The sequence below is a fragment of the Alligator sinensis genome, unplaced genomic scaffold (genome assembly GCF_000455745.1).
Source record: "Alligator sinensis unplaced genomic scaffold, ASM45574v1 scaffold348_1, whole genome shotgun sequence".
NCBI classification, from domain to species: domain Eukaryota; kingdom Metazoa; phylum Chordata; order Crocodylia; family Alligatoridae; genus Alligator; species Alligator sinensis.
Window position 1 is genome coordinate 1787219 of NW_005841932.1, and position 23532 is coordinate 1810750.

Sequence of the window (23532 nt, forward strand, 5' to 3'; positions counted from 1 at the left end):
TAATTTGTACAGGACAGTAGGAGAAAACTCCCTTTTACTTCCCCAGTGTGCAGTAATTTGTGTCCTGTCATCCTGTGTATGTGAGGGAGGCTGGAGAATGCTTATGGCATCATCTTCTTTCACCTGTGCATGTTCACAGGGGCATAGCAAAATAGAGCCCTTCACCTTTATTAATAGAAAAGTAATGGTAATACATCATAAAACAAGACTGCTGGCATAATGACAAAAGCTCCTGTCCCAGCTCCCCAAAAACCACAAATGTCATTCTGGCTAAGAACTACAGTGTTCCCATCCTCCAGGCTTTTTTTTTATTTTTCAGTGGTGAAACGTCCTGACTATCATCATGCACCTGATGCTTTTAAAAAGCTAGTATTTTGTTAGCAGGTTCATTTACTAGCACCACACAGATCAAGTTTTGATGAAACACAGCAGGCTTCCTCCATTCCTCCCCTCCCCCCCTTCCTCCCAAAATTAATAGTATAATTTTAAGATGATGCGGTGCCTTGTTATAGCACTATATCACAGGTCATTTCTACCATTTGTCACCACTGGAGTCAGGCACCCCAGCATCAGAATCACTAGCTTCCTCATTAGTCTTCAGTAGTAGGCAGCACCTTTGACTCTGCTGCAGAATTTCAAAATATCATTAAAAAATCATTAGAACCCCAAATGGAACATTCTGAATCTATGCTTCACTCAGCATAGTTTTCTTGTGCTCTCACAAAGATGATAGCAGCCATATCAGTAATTTATATAAACTGCTGTGCTATGCCATCTGCATTTCTATCATGAAGTTGCTTATTACTTTGCCTTTGTTTTCTGGCAGACTATATACATATAATGGAACTGCCTATGTTTCCTACAGCCTGAGTAGATTGCTTTAAGTGTTACCCAAGCTGCACTTAAAGATGAATTAATAGGGGTGTCATGCTGCTTCTTTCAAGCACCCACTTTCCTGTGTGATGTCTTGGTGCTGTTACCCTTTACCCTGATACTTCTCTTGAGCAGTACCTTACCTGCAAAATTCATGAATACATTTTTCGCTGTGTGATACAATTTAAATTAGCTTTATCTTAGAGCTCCACTGAGAACTGCATGGGAGAATGAAATAAAAATACTGTGCAGAACACTTCAGATACATACAGTCTTTATTACTAATACTCTTCATTTAAAACGTACTAAACTTTGCCATGTGTTTTATTTCTCTCAAATTATTGTCCCGTAGGGAAAATATCCAGTGTGTATACCATGAATGCTTAAATCTTTAGTATCCAAGTCCTCTAACAGGTATATATGCCATTCCATCTTTTGTGGTTATTTCTTAACTAGACTGTATTTTTAACCTCTTTGCAGCCAAGTTCCTATGAAATTCTAAATTTCCACTGGGATGTCAAAATAGTGTTTTTGCTATATATACAATTTGAAGTGCCTTTTCACCATGTATCAGGTATATCAAACAGTAAGAACTCAAGGTGTTAAATAAAATAATGTGCTTTTCTTACTTGTAGGACAAAGTAAACCAGAACAATTCTGATAAACATTTTTTAGTGTACAGCTAAGATTAATGTAGACTAGAAATGAAATAGTCCCAAGAAATAGTCCCATTACAACAAGGTCCCTGGATAAGATTGTACAGTCAAATCTAGGTAGAGCCACTTATTGTATGACCTTGGCAAGTCCTTGTGTGTTAGTCAGTTTAGCTAGAAAATTCAGTTAAGCAATATGCAGAGCTTTACTACCAACCAGATGCCTCATTTGTGCTGTCAGTTTTTTCAGGTGAATAAAATACTCTTTTATGTGAATGACTGCATGAGTGCCAAAAATAGCCTTTGTAAGGAAAACCCACCATATCTGACTCACCCTAGCTGTACAGTGAAGCCTTACTTCTGCCAGACATTTCAGGCTTTTCTACGTGTGAAGCCAAGATACAAATACAAAATACACAATAAAATGTTTCTAGCTGAAGACCTTTCACATACAGTTCTTCTTTTTGTAGACCAAAAAAGGCATTAGTTGTATGGACGTGAAGGGCCCGACTGGGCTGGTTCTTACCTGATTACATATTGATGGAGGGGAGGATGTAAAAAGCCTATAATATGCTATTAAGCACTGTTCCTGTAAGGGCCAGAGTGCAGGTCTTGCACTCAGGTGAGAACAAAGACTTCTTTGCCAATCCTTTCATTGATTGTACAGTCCTTGAGAGGGATAGGGAAATGTTGGCAGATGGCAAGATATATATTTCTCTCTATTCTTCACGCTAGTCTATGAAGTGGGATGGACTGCTATCATGAAAAGGGTAAGCAGCTGATGTGTCTTCATTACCCATATCATCCTGTGCATCAAGAAGGTTCAGGAAGCATCAAGTTTCATAGTATGCATACTATCTCTTTCTCCAAGGCAAGCCCTTAAGAAGAGTGTAACCTGAAGATACTTTTTAAAGAGGGGTGGGGGGGAGGAGGGGCGGTTAGGACCAAAGCAGGGAATGGGCAAGGGAAGAAATGGATATCAAGCTCCTCTGGGAGAGAAACTTGGATCCCATTCATGGAGTCTCTCTTATTAGGATAAAGGACTTCATTTTCTAGAATGGAAAAACTGTCACGTTAGTTTATACGGATAACCTACATTTTATGTATTATAAGCCTGTGACATGGCTATCTCCCTATAGTCTCAGGGAGCATCTACATGTTCATTAATGTGCCATAAGTATGGCCCATGAAGTTTAGTATCTGTAATAATTTAATGAGCTGTAATTGGCACTACAGTGCAGTAGCACCAGTGCACACTTTTTGCGATGGTAATGCACAGTAGATGAATTCTATTGCACATTAGCACATTAACATTTTTTTTAATTAGTCTACTGTGCATTTAGCATCTCATTTAGACATGCCCAGTGTGTTTAAAAAATCTTTCTTACCTCTTCCTAACTCTATTCAAATTGTCTGCATTTTGATTTTCTTCCTTAATCTGTAGCTAAGGTTAGGTGAATACTGGAAATATAAACATTGAACTGAATATGCACTTCCTTCTGGGAAAAAGAAGTAGAATAAGTCTCTATAGCTGAGTGAGAAAATTTATCCTTCTGGAAACTTTAAAAGTTTTGTTAAAAACAAAATTTTCCTTCTTGAAAATGTTTACTTGCTGCTGTTTCTTAGTTTTGCCAAATGCCTTCAGAGAATAAGAAAGAGAGGAAGGGTATTTACAACTCTGCAGCCATATGTGTTGAAAATCTTGTGTGTGATTTCCAGCGTGGTTTGGACTATACAGCTGGCAAGTGCTGGCAAGTGATTGCAATCAACTGGAAGTGAAGACAGCTCAGTTCTATTCTTGACCCTGCCACTGACTACCCATGGGATGTTGGGCTATTTGTTCTGCTTCTCTGAGGCCCAGTCATGCTACCTGAGGATTTATGATGATAATTCTTCCCTGCCTTTGAGACCTACTGAATACAAATATTTACCAACATTTACTTTTCTGACTTTTAAGAAAGAAAAGTGGGGAGCGTAGGTTCTCTCTGGGTATTATGTTGTTTGAATCTTGTTTCTCCATGGAGCAGTTAGGCTTCTAGGCTAACTATAAGAAGCACACTTGAAAAAGCAGCTGCCTGGTACTGCAGCATAAAAAGAAATGCAAGCAGCTTGCAATTCCAGTCATTGCTATATATATAAAGGAATCGTTCTATTTGGGGGCTGGGAAGTTGCCCTGTATTGAAAGCATTTAGCACTCCTACTTTAGCATACATCAATGATCCAGTATTTTAAAGTAATATTTATTCAAGGGGTTTGCTGATTTTGAATGCATGGATTATATTACCTGGTACCTGCCATAGAAGAAGACTGGACTTGATAAGGCAGAAAGTCTCTTCCCAGAAATATCTGAGGAGTGGGGAAGTCATCACAGTATGAAAGTAAACAGCAAGTAAAATGATGCCATCTGATAATGAGAACAGATGTGACAGTTGGAATGTTTCCAAGTGAAACGCACTTCAAAACATGTAAAGAAACATTTTAAAAGATATTTTTTTAAAAGAGGGGAAGTAGAGAGAAGGGAGACTGGAGAGCTCTGGAGTAGAAAGGTAAGGAGGGACCAAAGGCCCAGCTTTGGTTGCACTAGGGGTCTCAGTGGTGACCTGGCAGTGCCCTAGGATGTGGAGCAGGTCTTGGCAGCTGGACTCTCCTTCCATCTCCTCTGTACATGTAACAAAAAGAAAAAGGCTTTGAAATAGTACCTCATTTAAAGAAATACTCTTCTGGAACATTTCACCCACTTTTGGAATGTTTCAAAAGGCCCGCACATTTGTGCAGCTGGCCCTTTGAAATGTTTCAAAAGTATTTGAAATGTTCCATATGTTAAGTGTGTCCACAACCCCAGTCAGCATTGTTACACTACATCAATTTGTAACTAGTACACTTTAAAACTCTGGGGTACTTTTACATGTGCTCCAGAGGTGAGGGTCGGGAAAGGGGGAAGCACTTTAACTAGAGTGTTTCTCAGAGCCACTCTAAATAAAGAGCTGCCCCGTCTCAAATATCAGCATCCCCATGTTTAAAAATGGAGGTGGGGGCACTTGAATGAAAGCTCGTTTGACATACTTTTGTTCAAGTGCCCCCACCATCATTTTTAAAACATGGGGATGCTGATACAGGCAGTGCAGGGGGCTGCTGGAGCACAGCAATTGCCATGCTCCAGCAGACTCGATCAATCGAGTCTGCTCCGACACTCTGGAATTTCAGTGCATCGGAGCAGCCTCCATACTCATGTATGAGTGCCACTGGTGCTGAAACTCTGGTGCTGTATAGTAAATCAAATATTGACCTCAATCAGCTAGTGTGTGAAAATTGGAGCATCAAGTTTTTTCACATTGTGGGGAACTTAATTTTTTTTTCTCATTCTGAAATTAGGAGAGGGAACCTTTCTGTGGGAAATTGTGTGTTTGTTTTTTTTTAAAATGAGTCAATCAAAATATTGTTTTGATTTTAACTTTATTTTTTATAATGGAATTTAGAATTGAAGTGAATTAAAATGGAAAATTAAAATCTTTTGGTCTGAAAAGAAAAAGAATTGTTTAAAGAATACTGTGAGGCTCCATTCCATTTTTAAATATTTTTTTTCTCAGAATTGATATAGTTCTGCTAAATGCTTTAATTTCAGTGCAACAATTGTGTCAGACTGGAAAATATTGCCCCAAATTTCCAACAACCTATATTAATAAAATATTGTGCACTGTCTAAAGTCAAGATTTTAAAATGTTCTTATCTAAAGCATTTTTACTGCTTTTTAGATTAGAATGGACTAGTTTTTGGTGAGGTTCCTCTAAGCAAGACAATTTTCCATGTGCAGAATCTGAGGGGATAATAAATGACAGCCTTCTAGGTTTGCTTTCAAAAAATTTTCTGTGTAGGGCAGGGGTGGGCATAGTACAGCCTATGGGCTGAATCTGGCCTGCAGGCACCCACCAATAAACTGTACCCTGCCCGGCCCTTCCACTCATAAGGGTGGGAAGTGAGGTACCCAGATATATGCCCTCCCAACGTACCCTATGACACCTTGCTTCTATCCTTGTGGGTGAAAGGGCCCAGCCCAGCCAGCAGCAGCTTCTGGGCAGGGCTGTTGCTGCCACTGCTGCATCCAGCCCCAGAGGACCTGCTTCGCTTCCCCAGAATCCTGCTTGCTCCAAACACCAGGTAGGGAAGTGGTGGGGGTATGGGGAGCTGCAGCAGGAGAGTGCAGCATGTGTGGGCAGGTTTTGGGTGTGAGATAGAGTGGGAGAGGGTGCAGGGATCCCCCACATACTCTCCCCTATGGTGCACAGCCCCTAGTGCTGGCAGCAGCAGTAGGTGGGGGTGCTAGTGCCCTACACAGGCACTGGTGCCTGGTGGTGCATGGCTCTGGCCAGCACTGTGCATGGGGGCGAGGAGCACAGCTTGTCTGGCCTGCCTCTTTCCAGCCCTGCGAGGGAGCCAGCTGCCTTCCCTGCACCCTGCTTCATAGGTCCTGGGACTCCACCAGCAGTGGAGGGGAGCCCTGGTCCCTGCTTCCACATGGAGTCCTAGGATCAGCACAGCAGGGGGCAGGGAAGGCAGCCGGCTCCATCACAAGACTTTCCCCCAGGCCGCATGAGTGCAGGAGCTGTATACGTGCTGCACAGAGCCCCCACAATAGGGGTAGGCCAGGCAGGCTGCACTTTTCACCTCCATGAGCAGCGCTGGCTGAAGTCACACACTGCCAGGCTCCAGGTCCTGCACAGGAGCATCAGGAGCTGCATACCATGTGGGGGAGTGTGTGGGAGGTCCCCACACTCCCCCACCCTCCATCACACCCCACAAGCCTCACATAGCCACACCCTACCCTCACAACCCCCCATATATACACCCCCACAACATACCCTATGGCCCCCCACACACAGCCATACCCCCTCACAAATCCCCCATACACACACATCCCCATGCCCCATACATGCATCATACATACACACACCCCACCATACACAACCCCCACACCCCACCATACCCACATACTCCCCCATCATCTACATCCCCACACCCACCATACACATACCCCACCATACGCATACTGCCACCCCAACCATACACAACATACAAGAGGAAGGCTTTATTTTGAGTTGTTATGCAATCCCTTCTATATATCGTATGCAAACACAAATCATGACTTTTTTTAATAAAAAAATTATAATATGTTATAGTAGGTGTTTGAGTTTTAGTATATGATTTGTTTTTTTCTGGTTCCAAGATGGCAAACTTGAATTCTGATGGCAAAGATCAGGGGTTAGGGGGCAGAACTTCTGGCAACCAGGGGGTGGGGCAACTGTCAAGAGGTGGGGCTACTCATACCACCTTTGACAGCTCACCAAAACTCATTAAGTGGCCCTCCAGCTGAAGCAATTGGCTGCCCCTCCTGTAAGAGGATCCTCTTTCCTTTCAGAATTAGAAAAAGTTCTTGTTCTTCTCACTGAAAATACTAGAAATGTGCTTTAATTAGAGTTAAGTTCATTCACTGATGTTGTGGAAGCTAGCTACACAGGCTACTTACAGACATAACCCCTCCTCAAAAATGGCACTTGACTTTGAACTCTGCATGCCCCCATGCTAAGCCCAGCATATGCCCAGAAGAGTCGCTGTGTTAGTTTGGCTTGGTTTTGCAGTGTCTGTATAGATCAGGCATGTTAGTTGGGCTTTTACTGGTGCTTTCATCTCATAGCTGATTGAATCAGCTTTAGATAAAAGCACCAAAAAGCCCCAACTGAAGCACCTGATCTATACAGATACTGCAGAGCCTGGTCAAACTAACATGCTACTGTTTCCAGTAAAGCATGGGTTTTTCCGGGTTTTTTCTAGGTCTGTCAACAGGCACAATGGCTAACTTTCAGAATGAGTTATAAGAACATGCAATAATATCCTATTAAGTAAAATAGATACATAAATAATAAATCTTATTACTGTCCTCAGGATGAAATGAAGATTATCAACCAGTGTCTGTCTTCCATCCACAAATATTGGGTAGGTATAAACAGTACATTTAGATTGCACTAACCAACATTAGGCTGATCTAAATGCCCTGACCTGCAAGTGTTCATAGGATTTAGGTCATCTTAAAAATGGAGTGTCCAATTTAAAGTTAATTCACCTCAAAGGTGAACTAGCTTTAGATCAGTAAAGGTTTAGGCTGATCTGGTGAGGGTTAACCCAACCTACTGAACACCTGCACAAGTTCACAGCAGAGTCCTAGAGTGGGAAAGCCCAGCCACTCACCATAGTCCCCTGTTCTTAGCACTCCAACCCTGAGCGGGTTATTTTTAGCCCCTAACTACCTTTGTTGGACACCACATGGCTGTCCAAGATGTTCATCTTGAGAAGTGTTGTTTTGAAGTGTCTGTATCCAGATCTTAGTTTATTCAGTTTGAGCCATGTTTCTCTGTCAAGGTTGTTCCCAGTGCACAATATTTTACTGGGGCATATACCATTGCAAGTGCAGTGGTTCTGAGCACTTTGAAGTTGGAACTCCATGTCATGCTGGGTAAACATCTACGGTGGCTACCCATGCTGAGACTTTGCTGCTGACTTTCTGAATGTGATATTTATAGATGAGGGAATGGTCTAATGCAGGGGCTAGCAAAGCCCACCCCATGGGCTGGATTAGGCACGTGGGAGACTCCATTTCCCATTAGCCCCTGCCCACATCACTATGGCCAGTTTCCATGGAGACCCCAGCTGCAGCAGCACCATGACAGCACAGGGCCAGGGTTTCCATAGAGACCAGCCCCAACAGCACTGGCAAGGCATGCACCTGGGTGGGCAGCTGCTCCGGGACTGGGATTTTGCGGCTCTGGCAGCATGGTTTGGGGAAGGATGTTGTTGCCTACTCTGATATTCAGCATGCTGAAGCCCAGTTAGCCACAAGTAGATACAAAGAGATTTTTTTTTTATGTGTACCTAATGTATGTCCTTTTATTCATTGTTTTGCTTATTATATAGATAAAATGCAAGGATGGATATTTTTGTAAGTAACGCTATTAAAAGGATCAAATTCAACCATGATGTAATGCTACTGAATTCAGCAGAATTAGTCAAAGGATAAAATCAAGTTTACCTGTCTAATAAGACATTAGGATAAAAAAAGACTCTTGAAGTATAATCACTATTTATTGCCATTTAGATCTATTTGCATTTTGTTCTTGAGATATGCTGAGTTCATCTGGGATAGGAATTGATATTTCATCAGAAGCTCTAAACCTTATATTGAAATCTTGACTAAAACAAGTGTAATTAACAATTAGATAGTTATGTTAAGAAATGGAAAGAACTATTTTTCCTTTCATACTGAAAACAGTACATATTTAATATTTGGTTAAAGAAGGGATCTTAGCCAATTTCTTCATTTTCTATTTTTTTCCAGAATATATTATACATTTAGAGCAAGATGCTATTTATTTACATGCCCTTAGTATTTGCTTTCCATGAATAGGTTTTACCTACATTAGGTAATTTGAGTCTTACTAAACAAACATAGTTCAATATTAGATTATAAGGCTAAAACTAATTAGGAAGAAAGTACATATTATTCCTTGAGTTTGCATTTTGAGTCTTTTTGGTGCAAACTAGCACATTAGTTATCATACCTCCTACTTGGTAATGAATGATTGTTCTTCCTTTGATTTTGAACAGCAAATTTATACTGAGCTACATTATTTAGACAGTTTCATTAACCATAGAAAAGTCCATTGTTTCAAAACTGGCAATAAAAAGTGTACTTCTTAAAATCAGTTTTGCTATTTGACAGCACTGGAAGTAAACCCTATAATCCTTTAAATTTAAAGTGATGTCTCAAAAGCTAAATGTGCACTTCCCCACTCCCTATTTAACAATTTCTAATTTAAGAAATAGTGACAAGTGATAGATGGAAGATCCTTGTTCATTTTTTTCAGTGTTTCTTTTACAGAGATTTGAGCTATACCAAATATCTTTAAAGGCATGCAACTTCTATCTAGAGAAAGGGAAACCTAATGACTTCCAGCTCACTGACTTTCTTAAATATTCCATAGTTGGGGCTAGGTCCTGTTCTTCCTTCCTTGCCCTTCTTTCCCTTCCTTCTCCAGGAAAATGAGAAGGGTTCTACCCTACACCCCTGAATTTCCAACAATAATATTTTTTTTTAAATGTCACACTGTTGCCTTGCCCCACCATGGCAATCATAAACAGAAAATATTAAGGTTGAATGCCTAGGAGATTTTCCAACTCAGCTGTTTTCTGAAACTTCTTAGGGGTAAATTTTCCATGACTTAAGATAAATTCAACACGACTGGGATATCATGGATCCATATGAAGATTTTATTCATAGCTGGGGGACAAAGCCAGCCACTTCTAACACTTTTTGTCCCCACTCAGTATTTGCTCTCCATTTGCCAAAGCTTTTTGTATTGTATTTAGCTATTGAATGGGTGCTTAAGTTGTCCAAAGAGAGGGAAAGGTGATAGGAAGGTCTTTAAAAAAAAAGTTATACGGGCTAAATAAACATGAACATCTTGCAGACAACAAATTTCCACCAAACAGTCATATGCTAAGATAATAACCAACTCATGGATTTGTTTTTGTTGTTTTTTTTAACATGTAAGAGTGTTTTGAAATCTGTGACTCTTGCACTGTTGGCTATCTTATAGCCTAGTGTTGGCAGGTGGGTGAACTGTACCCTTACTTAGCCTTTTTTATAGCTTTGTAGTTAAAGTACTTTCTTGGGAAATTGGAAAAGTGGGTTCCAATTGCCTTAGGCTAAGGAGGGTCTGAAATACAGGTCTCTTAATTCCTGAGTAAATGCCTTAACACTAGGCATCTGCTCTGTGGGCATCGCCACCACTGTCATTATCTTTGAGCTTAGGTTGAAGTTAGGTGTTGTGGGACACCAAAGTAATCCACTTGAATCATATCTGAGTTGAGGAATTTTGTGGTCCAAAATGGAGAAACCTAATGAATTTTCTGCCTGCTAGTATTAAAACAATATGCTTACCCTCAGGTCTGTTAAGGAGCTTACAGGACCAATCTGAATCCTCCCAAATATTCAAAATCCCTCCCCTCCCCCCACCTTTGCCCCCGTAGTTGTGGTTTGGATACACTTAAGAAAGAAGGTATTTTTGGCCTGGATTTCAAAAAGCAACAAAGCGGTTAGTTACTGGTAATGCTTTTACAAGATTCAAGTTTGAAAATAAAATGTTATCCAGGCTCTGCAAGGCATGATTTTTTTGCAAAATTTGTCAACAATTTTACCCATGTTTCACCATCTCTATTTTCAATGTGAATTGGTGTTTATGTTGTAGCAGTAACAAAATGGAAACTTAAGTTTTATAAATTACATCTTAGAAGCACCAATCCTCTAAACAGGAGCTCTATGTCTGTAATACTTCTTAAGAAATAGAGCATAATAGTGATATTGCACGAAAAATACCGAGGAATACTGTAACAACATATATAGGGTGGAAATATGAAAAGCTTCTCAAATCACACCCCTGTTCACACCTCCCAGCCGCAGTCAAGTGGAAAAACTTAGACCTAGTTACCTTTCTCTTTTCACTTATTTCTAAGAAATCTTAACTTCAAAGCAGTGTCCACAAAAATTACAAAAGTTCTGGAATAAGTGACCGTTTGCAATAGTATTTGCTATCATGTATAGTATGTGCTCCAAGTCTACCTAACTTTATAGACACTTCACTGGTTTTGTTTTTTGTTTTTCATTTATTTATTTATTTATTTTTTACAAAATGTATTTAGGAGAAAAAGAAAAAAACTAGGTAGTATTGTTCAGTAGAATAATATTGTTGTGCTCTTCAGGGAATATTCCTTTGAAATATAATATTCATGCTGTATACTATACTAACTAGATATATACACTAACTGGAACAGAATAAAGCCATTACAAAGCAAGTGATATATGTGTGTCCTACTAACTTGGCTTTGATTGATTGACCAAAAGAAAAAATAAAAGTTGCAAAAGTGTGTGTACATGTATTATGCGTGTGTGTGTGTGTGTCTTTTTGCTCAATTCTAAAATGAGTTTTTTTCCTCCCATTTAACATAGAAAAAAAAGTGTCTTATCTTAGAATTGAGTATGAGGGTTCAGGGAGGGGGAGCAGGCAGCAGTTATGACTATGGCCCTGCCCCATGGATCCTGATCCACAGCCATCTGCATCCCACTAGCTCCCTCCTGCAGCCTTTTCCCCTAGTCTTCCCCCACCCATGCAGCCTCTGCTCCCCAGCCTATCCCTCTCTTTCCCCCTATTATTCTTTCCCTCCTCTGGCCACAGCCTGGCACTGAAACAGTGGTACAAAGCCCACACAGCTGCTCTGGGGCCTGGGCTAGGTCTGTGATTAGTGTCCCAGGCTAGAATGGGGATAGATCCTGCCAGCACGGTGCAAGAATAAAGGTGATGGGGGCAGAGAGATGTGGTGGGAGGGGGGAGAAGAGGCAGGGGAGGAAGGGGAAAGCTGAGCAACAGGAGAGCAGAGACTAGAGGGATGGAGGAGGGGGAAGCAGTAGTTGGCAGGGGAGAGACAGGAGGTGCAGTGGAGGTAGAGGGGGGACATATCAATGATGACTCTCCAATAATTAGATTCTATACATGGAAAATTATAGCAAATCATATACAACCTTACAAAGCTATGCAAGTAACTGGAACAGACTTAGGTCACTTGTCTTTTTTCTGGATGTGCATGAATTAATCTAAAGAGACAATTGATAATAGCAATAGCTAAAAAAATACTTCAAATACATTTTATAAATCTCCTAATATCCACACATTTTTAAAATATCCTAATTTATATTAGGATTCCCATGAGGAAGTTAGAAAGAAGGAACATAGAATTTGAAGGAAAAAAAACCAAACAAACAAAACCTCATTTGAAGGTCATCTGTAAAAAAAATAAAATAAATACAATTTCTTTCCTATCCCAGAAAATCAGAAATTAAATCCTGATAGGTAGCTTATCATAAGGGAAGTCTCAGGAAGAAAGGGGTTCAAGAGTTTTGGTTATTTCTCAAATAGTAATTAAAGGGCACAAGAGCATACTATCTTGATATTAAGGTAGATAGAAAGTATAGCAAGAGTGTGGTTTCCTTTAACAGCAATCACATGAAACTTAACAAAGGTTCTGAGAAAAAAATGGAAACATGGGCATATTATTTAGGTTAAGTATAAAACTATAGTATGGACACATAGCAATAAAATCAGGAAGGCCAGGACACAAACTGAGATACGGCTAGCAAGAGACATAAGGGGTAACACAACACTAAGATAAATAAATATGTTCAAAGACAAAGACTAAGCAAAGTGTAGGTCCCTTACTGAATGGGGATGGAAAGCTAATCACAGGCAATGCAGAGACATCTGGAGTGTTGAATGCCTTTTGACTTAAGTCATAACAAAAATGATCAAGAATCAGATGAGCACAGTTAACAACAAGGATGGTAGATACTCAATCAACAGAAGGGAAAGAAAAGATGAGAGTTTCCTTTGACAAGGTGGACATTTTCAAATCAACAGGCTGGATGTGAGATTCATCCTAGAATACTGAAGGAATTGGCTGAGTTAATTGTTGATCCATTGGCTGTTATCTCTGAGAACTTACAAAGTTCAGGTGAGGTCTATAGAGACTGGGAAAAGGGCAAATAGTATGTCCATCTTTAAAAAAAGGGTGGGGGAGGACTTAGTGAATTAGAGATTGGTCAGGCTAATGACACCCAGAGGGAGCATACCCTGAAAAAGAAAGAAAGAAAGAAAAAAAAGATTTCTAAGTATCTAGAGGATAGCAAAGTGATAAACAGCAGCCAACATAGATTTGTCAAAAGAAATTCATGTTTAAATAACCTGTTTAACTTCTGTGACAAGCTGATGAGCCTTGTGGGCAAGGGGAGAAAAAACTAAGAAAATATGGTCTGGATGAAACTGCTATAAGGTTCATACATGACTGGTTTGATAACTGTGCTCAAGGAGCTGTCATCAGTGGGTTTATGTCAAACTGATAGGCGTTATCAGTAGGATTCCCCAGAGATCTGTCCGGGATCCACTACTGTTTAATATCTTCATAAATGACATGGTGGATTGAAATGATGGGTCACTTAGTAAATCTGTAGATGACACCAAGTTAGATGAAGTAGCAAATTCTTTAGAGGACAGGAGTCAAAACTACCTTGATAAACTGGAAAAAAATATCTGAAACATATTTGGTGAAAATCAATAGGTCTTGTGCAAAGTTCTGTACTTAGGACAAAATAATTAAATGTATAAGTAAGAAAAGGGTAACAACCAGCTAGGCTGCAATACTGCAAAAAAGGACCTGGGGGTTATAGTTGATGAGAAGCTGAATATAAGTCATAGGTGAAATATACTTGGAAAAAAAATAATGGCATATTATTATGATATTATGTGATTGTCATATGCAAGTAAAGAAAAATGGTTCTTCTCCATTCAGCATGGAAGAGGCCTCACATGGAGTGCTGTGAACAGTTTTGGGTGTTGTACTTCAAGAAAGATGTAGACAAATTTGAAAGAGTCCAGAGAAGAACAACAAAAAAACTTATCTAGAAAATATAATATATGAAGAAAGGTTTGAAGACCTGGGATTATGGAATCTGGAAAAAAGATCGATGGGGGATTTGAAAATATTCTTGTATATAGTGTGGTGGGGGAGTGAAGGCAAAGTGGGGATATGACCACCCAACTCTCTGGATTTGCTCCTAATTATACACATACCTAATTTTACCCCTAACACTTATCACTTTCTGGATCTGGGAAGGTCTCATATCTTTGGTTCCTTTCCAATGGAAGACCCAAGACACAAGACACTACATTGCCATAGTGATGAGCTACAGTGACATAGCTCATCGCTACACCAACATAGCATTGGCAGGCATGAAACATGATGCTGACACTACTGCACAGTAGCAATGAGCTACTGTGCAGTAGTCGATACTACTGTGCATTAGGGTTGGAAATGACCCATGCATTGCTGGGACTGTGCAGTAATGGTGGTGTGGCAAAGTGGGGGTCCCTGACTAGCCACAGGGCTAGTTTCCCCACCTGCCTCTGGGCATGCCACCCACCTGTCTCACCTGCCATGCTTTGATGGAATATAACTGAGTGTTAATTAGGCCGGAGGCTGCCTGTTATACACCCCAATGTTGGGGGGGGCGGGCTATCCACAGCTCCGTTCCACTCCTATACCACAGACCAACCCTCGCAGATGGCATTTCAGGCAGTTGGCTCAACCGTCCCCTTTGCCCATTAGCTGTGGCCCCACTCATGGGATCTTTGGCTTCCATATAAGCCCTGGCCCCATCTCAGGCCAGTTGGGACCCCAAGCTTCTTTGCTTATCATGAGCATCCCTCACGGTGGGCCCCTGGCCCTTTTGACCCTTCCAGTCCTGGCCCCAGCATAGTTCAGTCAAGTCCCAGTTGGGTTTATGCCTCCTGCCTGCACTTAGGAATTGGGGTCCCCCATTCCCAGCTCAGGGGCTTCTGGACACATGCCTGGCCCTGCGGGGTCACTCCCCCAGCAGGCTCAGGTGCTTCCTGAAGCTTACCTGGCCTACCCTGCTCTGATGGTAAATGGACCGAAGGTGAGGGCTGGGGGCTCCCGCACCAGTGAGAGCCACATCAGGCCACCCAGTCCTGGCAGGGTGCAGTTTTAGGTCATGCCCAGGACCAGGAGCTTTCAAACCATCCCCTACAGCTCCTGCCTTTACCTCCAGGATGTTGCATGCAGCCAGCCAATGTTACTGCCTGACCTGCCAGTAGTTACTTGCCCTATTTATATAGGCAGCCAGGGATAAAAAATAGCTGCCTCAATCAATCACCTGCTGGCTGCTTGGGTTGACCCTTAAAGTGGAACACAGTGCCCTGCCACAGTGGTTACTGTGCAGTCATTTAGTACTTGCTAAGGCAAGTAATACTCCCACAGAAGAGCACCACAGTAACAACTGTGCAGTCAGGAACACATGTAGGTGTGCACAGTATGACTATCTTCTGAGAGGTCTTCTGATAAGTGATCCCTCTTCTTCTCTCCCCCGATTTCCTCCCCTTCCCCCAAGTCAGGCCTTTAACTTTTCAGTATTCTATTTTCTCCAGTCTAATGTCTTTGGCAATAAGGTGTGAAAACTATTACAGATGAAAGATTAATTTCTTGAAGAATTAATTTTATATATTAACTTTCAAGTGTAAGGATGTCCCTATCTAGATTGTTGAGTGGCTTCCTTATTTGTTCTTCCCAGAATCTTTTATAGAGTTAGAACAATACATTTATCTGGAATATTGCAGTAGTACTCCATAATTATAAAACAATTTTATCTTGGTGATCCAAGTGACTGACAATATTATTCATATCATTATTATTACATATAATTCATGGTTAATACAAAGAAGTCTGAAAACCATCAGACAAACTTTCTATGCATTGCTATTTTAGTACCAACGTAGATAAGATTAGGGTGTGTGTGTGTGTGTGTGTGTGTGTTATAATGAAAGTCTTGCTGTTAACATCATTAGGGTTTATTGAAGACCCAAAGGGAGTTTTTTACTAAGATGGAATGGAATAGAGAAATGTTGTTTACCTGTTAGTTTTCAGGTTAAATAAACAGTTTTTCAAGCTTAGAATGGACAGGTAAATACTATGTTGTATGCCATCCAGAATTCTGATGGCATTTTTGCACTATGATGGATTGAAGATGTTTCAAGTCTTCTGGAGTTTAATGATTTTTACCCACTGATCATCTTCTGATAAAAGTTTCAATTTAAATGTTAATATTTAAAAGTTACAAGTGACATATCTAAATCATACTTTGGGAAAGCCATTGACCCCAAAGATGCCAAAAAGATTTTGACAAGCCTTGTTATAAATATGTGAAAACTCATTTAACTAAATGATATACCAAGTAGGCATAGTTCTCAACTATGCTTTCAGACTGAAATTGAGGAAGAGGGAGCAAGAACATCAACAAGAATAAAATCAGACAGCTGCTGAATAAGTAGTTTCTGAATATTGTTATTCATTGTTCTGTTTGCTACATTTTGTTAGAATGTCTCTGTATTTCTTTTAGAGCTGAGCAAATTAATAGATTCTTTAGGTTCACTGGCAATTTTGGAAAGTCAAGTTTTCTTTTTCCTGTATTATCTGAAATAACCCTCCCCTCACTCAAATAAAGTAAAATGCCCAAACCTTGCAATTCCCAATGACTTGAAAATAAACAAGGTTGTAGGCTGAACAAAATTCATTTAGTCAAAACCAAGTATTTTAGCATTTTTAAGTGAAAAGGCAATTTTGAAGTAAAGTAAGATCAGGAAAAATCAAAGCATTTCATTTAAAAACATGCTTGGGGGGGGGTTGCCAATTTGATAAAATTGGTGGAAGTTTGTGAAAGGTTACAATATTGTAACATTTTCATTTTTACCAAAAAAGTTTCATGGAAAATTAAAAAAAACCTAACTCTTCTTATTTCTCTGTCTTCACACTGTGTTTTTAATGATCAAACTGTACTGTACAAGTGCATTTGCCTCAGGTATTTCTAAGGTACTTCTTATTTTTGCATCTATACATCAGTTTGCAGATTTTCTCCTAAAACGTGTTCTCTACCTTTCCACATAAATTGTTGTTGCATTGAACTCAAACAAGGCTGAGTATGACTGCAAAGTTTAAACTCTCTTTGAAGTAGTTTTTCCAAAATATACTGCTGTGTTTTAACAGATGACCAGAACAAAAATGATCAGTTTGTTCCTCTCTTCATTTAACTGCCTGTTGTCCAGTTGTTGAAATAATTGAGTGGCATCCATTAATACTCTGGTATCTTTAGAAATACTTTAGTTTACTTTATCTACCTATGTATTTACTGTATCTTAATCTCTAAATTGGATTACATAAATGAAAAAGATATTATATGGGGATATGAGAACAGTACTTAAGGTTATAAGATGCTATTATTTTGTTTAGAGTTGTGCACCAATGGGGCCAATTGTTAGCACAGTGCATACTTCCAAAGACAGAACCCACTTTCTCAGAACACATCTGTGTTCAGGGGTCCTATTGGTGCCTGAACTTCACATTAAAGAACTCTCAAAGGATACTTCAGTTCAGAAGTATTGTAATTTGATTTTAGGATCATTTAATCAGAATATGAAGGATCTGAACCATTTTGTGCTGCTTCGAGCAGCAGGTTTTAATTTACATGGCAATGTTTGCTTTTTGGATCAAGCATTTCAAATTTGCTAAGACAAACAAAAGATGACAGTGGAACAAGTAGATCCTGTGATGGCTTCCTAATGTCTCAGCAGTGGCTCCTGGCATCAACAGTAATTTGTGCAGACATTTTTTCAGCTTTTAAAAGGGCTTTGTTTGTAAACTAGCAACAAGAAACAAACATGACCTGGAAAACACATGAGAGCAAAGCAAGAAATGAGCCAAAGCCAAACCGAGGACTTGAGACTCCAGCAGTCAAATATTTGGAAAGTCCCCCAGAAACAAGTGTATTCCATGAAGCCATATGGTATAGAATAATCTAATTTGGGTAATTAGCTTCCTAAAAACTTGGGCTATGCATCAATGCTTTCTGTGTTTCAAACTCACATCTCCTAGGAAAGTGCCCAGCAAGCTACCAGTAGTGTCTTCTTGTCATGGGAAGTAAAAAAATACAGAAATGAATATTTTGTCTATGAAAGTGACTATATTAATAACCTCTGCATTAGTTTCTGGAAACACGAATACCTTTTCAGATGTTTCTCAGGTGTTTCATTCTCCTCATGCTAAGACTGCAGTGTATTCAGTCAGCTCTTTTCTAACTAGATGCTTTGGAGAATATGAATTTACTCATACCACTTACGGGCAATGAAGTTTTTATTTTAATTGTCTGGATATTTTGCCTTTATTTGCATGAGTTTCCTTAGGAGCTGTTTGACCCAGTTAATCATCTGTGATTTTCCTAGAACAGACATGATTTCAGTTAGATATTTTAGAAGCCATCGTTTGTACTGCAATTCTTGCATATATTTCTATTTTCAAAGTACACTTTTATTAGTCCTGGTTTCTCTCTCTCTAAAGCAACTACAGAAGAAATGTGAATATCTGTTCCTCAAAATCCAAACCAAGATTTTGATTGAAGATCTATCATCAGAATAAGGCTGAATACACCTCACACAGTGAGCCAAAGACATGTTGATTGGTATTAATGCTAGGCTAAGTTTGGAGCAGTCACATGTTCAGGCCACCAGGAGCCTGGAGGACTGAAAGAGTAGAAAGCAGACCATAAGATCAGGCAGGGAGCACAGACTAGAGAGCAGAAAGCAGAGAAGGAGATCAAGTAGAGGAAATGGAACAGAGTGGCAGTTAGGGATGGTATAGGGAAAATTAATTTCTGACATGCTTGCCAAGAAGTACCTGCACCAGGAGAGGATCTGTTTTTACAAATTTTATTAGAGATATTGTATTTTAACTAAGAACCCAGAGAAAAGTCACCATTCTGACAGGATCGCTTAAGAGGGAAGTTCCGATTCTATATCAGATATTTTCAAGACATTGAACAGTTCCATTTACTGTTTAAAATATTTATGTTAAGCAAGAAGGAATGGCAAAAAATGAATTAGAAAACTTATTTTTCATAAACTGGATCCTGAAAGGGGGGCATTTTGATTATCTAGTTGATCTTCTGCAAAGCATGTGCTATAGCATTTTCTTGAATTTGTTCTCACTTGAACTAGAATACAGCTTCTTGGGGGGCTGTCGGGAACCAAGGGCATACAATCTTGACTGAAGGACGGAGAATGCATTACAACCATCATTAAATTGTTTCAGTGATGAATTATCATTGCTATTTAAAAAGTTCACCTTATTTCTAGTATAAATGTCTCTTGCTTCCATTTCCAGCCATCGGATCTTGCTGTCTTCAACAACTAGATTCCATAGACTTTCACTATAATACATGTTTTCCAATCCTTTAATCACTTTATGGTTCTTCTGTAAACGTTCTTGAAATTGTGACAGATGATTGAATTACGAATGCCAGAACTGGATGCAGCATTCCAATAGTGGTTGCACCAAAACCAGTATACCAATGCCAGAATACTCCTTTTACATAACTCAGCAGGTCCTTTTTACATTTCCAGAGAATGTATTATTCCTTTTTGTCATAGCATTGTATTGAGAGATTATAGTTGGCCCATTATACACCAGGATGTGCCTTCTTCCATCCATGGCTTTCTAAACTAGGGTATTCTTTAAGAATACAAAACATTTTCTTTAGTTTTCTCTAAAATTATTTCAGAATGCAAAAAACATATTTTACAAATATCTTGTTGGTCTAATAAAAGATATCACCTCTACCATGAGCCCTGACTGCTTTTTCCTCTAGACCAATATAGCTACAACCTGTATACTTGACACATGGAAGATACTGAATTTTAGCCAATTTTTAAAAATGAAATCTTCCTATTTTCCCAAGGAGGAAGCAACTGTGACCACCTGAAACTTGAGATACTGCTCCTGCCTTGGTTCAAGGTAATTTGGATCATACAAGAGCCTTACAGGAGAGCTGAAAGACTCTTCACCAGCTAAGAACTGCCTGCCCAGAGGAGCTTTCCATCTACTGTCTCCTCTGTGAAATCTTATGAAATATGAACTTTCATTTCTAGCCAGAAGAACTTTTACAATCTTTTCTCCAATGTCTGATAAAGGGAGTTGGAGCCAGAAAGCTTGCAATTAAAGCATTTTTTTTGCAAAAATCTTGTTGGTCTAATAAAAAACATCACCTCTACCATGAATCCCGACTGCTTAAGAATGCTCTGCATTCTTTTTTCCAAGATGTTAGGGTGACAATAATTCGGATTATTGAGGAGCATTGGATCTATAGCTGGAACAAGGCTTTTAACCTGTGTCTCAGCGAAAAGCTGCTCGTCACAAGGCAGAATGATGTATTAAAATAACTTTGCAAATGCTTAGGCAAGTAGTTTCTTTAACAATGAAATAGTGTGCAGGATACATGATTCCTTGTATAAGAAGAACAAGATGCAGCCCACCAGCTATCGTCAGGAGATAAGACAGAAGCCAGACCTTGAAGAAGCTGCTGGAGTCAGCAAAGAACCAGAACTAACTAGCAAGTGACTGAAAGTACCTGAGTTCATGGTCTTATGCATGCACTCTTAGCAGAGAGGCATGTAAATGAATTAAATGCATAGGCAATTCTATGCTAATGAGGCAAACAGTAAACAATGGAGGTGCTTGAGATGGGAGGAGAAATGGGTGGAACGTGAGGGGGGGCATAGGTGGAGTAAATGTTAACATGTATGAACCAAAATGTATAAATATGGGAAAAAACTATTGTTCAGGGCTGCTCCCCCTGTTCATAGACAGGGTGTCTGTAAGGGAGCTCACCCAAAGCTGTCTCCATTCTGAATAAAGCTGTTGCGAGCAATGTGTGCTGGTGTTTGCTCCCTGTTCACTCTGGCTAATGAGTAACAGGATCCATAAGCGATAGGATTGTCATCTCCCTAGTCATTGAGCCCCGCATGGAGTTGTGGTCTAACAGTATGAATTTTCATTAGCTCATATTGGAAGGCAGCTTTCAAGTGATCCTGATCATTTTGCAACAGTGATCTTCCTTATTTACTGCTTCTTGAATTTTGGACTTCTGCCAACCTTATCAGCAATAATTCTGTGTTTTCCTTTTGTGCATCAATAAAAATGTTCAATAGTACAGGGCCAAAAATTGATTCCTGCTGGACCCTGCTAATGACACATCACTTAATGATGATTTCTCCATTTACACACTTAGATGAAAAACCTGCTAATAACAGGTCTAAATGTATTTAATGTGTGCCAGGTAGCTTTTACATCATTCCAGTTTCTTAATCAACAGGTCTTATGGCACCAAGTCAAATGCCTGACAGAATTTATCATGTGAACTTGCAGATATTAAGTTAGATGGATTTACATAAATTCATGTTAACTGCAATTATATTCTTCTCCTTTCTAAATAAATCAAATCCCACATCAGTCGTTCTATCTTTTTTTTTTCCAGGATTGATCTTAGACTGACAGATGTATAACTATCCAGCACATCGTATTTACCTTTTTACATTATTTTAATGATATTAGCTTTCTTCTAGTCTTTAAGAACATTCTCAGTGATCGAAGGCTTAGTCCAATAACAATCCATATAGCTCCCTACCCAGCTCTTCTAAAACTCTCATAATTAAGTTATCTAGACTTGCTGCCTTTACAGTGTGTAATATTAGTGGCTGCTAGGTAACAACCTCCTGAGGTATGGTTGGAATGGGAAGTATTTCTTCCATCATCATCATCATCATTTTGAACTTCATAGAAAAGCATCTTTGCTGGGAGGGATGATTTGATAGTTAAATAGTTAGACCCTACTGTTTTTTTACTTCAAAGGTGTTGGGTTAGACACCAGATATTGGGTGAACTCTGATGGAGGAAGGAAAAATCATTTGCTTATCTTTTTTTTTTCAAAATGCTACTGCAAAGAAAGAAGAAATCAGTGAGGAACACAGTACAAAATATTAGAAAAATGGAGTTTGAGGTAGTTTTGGGTAGATTTTTTTTTATTACTTTTTTAATTTACGTGTGACATTTAGGCAGTGGGATGAACTAAAAGGTATACCAAAAATAAATAGATTGGATAGATCATGGGTATGAAAATTCCTACGTGTTATTTTTTGGGTGTGTGTAACTTCAGTGTCATCAATGGGCTGATGCCAGGGAGAATATAGCATTATATAGTTATGTATCACTAGATTACATATAATTTCAAAATCTCTAGGGAAAACAGTAGTTGTTGGTTCCAAATCTATCTCCCAGGTTAATCTTCAATAACACAAGGGTTCACATACTATCAAACTGTGTTTTATGGATTAACCAAACACTTAACTTTTAAAAGAACTGAAGCCCTTGTGCTTTTCTTACCACATACTTCTTTGGCTGTTCATAAGATTGATGCATACTAGTAGTCAAAGCAAGAACACACAGATTTATCTTTCAGCTAGTAAAGATTGCTTATGAAAATATAACATATGGCTGATGGAGAAATAATTTTGTTTGATTAATTTGTAGATGTTTGAGCAGCTAATCATTTGGGCATGCAAATGGTATGTTCAAAGAACAGAAATTTACATCTAAAATACTGTTTGTAAATTAAATTCATGGTTCTTTTTATCCAAGTACTCAAGCTTAGTTTTTACATACAAATGCTTGATTCAATCATATTCCACAATTATGCGGCAATTCAGATCAATACATATTTCATTAGCATTTGAAGATGAAGGACTCTTGTCAGATGCCTTAGCAATATACTGTGCTCCACTTTCCCCATGCATACAGGCAGCCCAAAATAAGCTGCAAGCTCCTGAGTATCTACTTCTGTGACAATTTGTGAATTAATCATAGTGTACTCCTGAGAACTGACAACAGCATCACTTGTTCTGCATCTGGTATGGAACATACCCTGCATTCTGAGGCAATGGAATATTTTGTGATCCTGAATTCCAACTCATTATGGGCTAAAGCACTCTACAATCCTGGAAGAAGGTTTTTAACAAAAGAAATGTGTGTGTCTATTCCTTGGAAGAGGCTGTCAAGTCTTGGAAGAGGCTACCAAGACACATGACAAGGAGGAGAAAAGCAGCTGATAATAGGTTAGTTACCTTGTTGTTATTGAACTGATATAGGGAATTTCAGAGTTGAGGTGAAGGATTAAGACAGGCACGCTCATTACCATAAGTCACAGAGAAACTGGTTTATTGGGATATAAAGCCATGAAAAGTAATTACACCAGTTTTGAAATAGTAAAAAATGTTTGTAAAACCAAGAAATAGAGACAACTATTGTACCCAGAGAGACACTAACCAGACTTCTTCCAGTATCAGCTGGAGCCGAGATCTCTTTTAGTTCTGAGGGTTTGATTTTAGTAAAATGCTTGTATCATAACCCACTTTTTAACTTCTTGGACATGTACATTTACAAACAACTGATATAACTA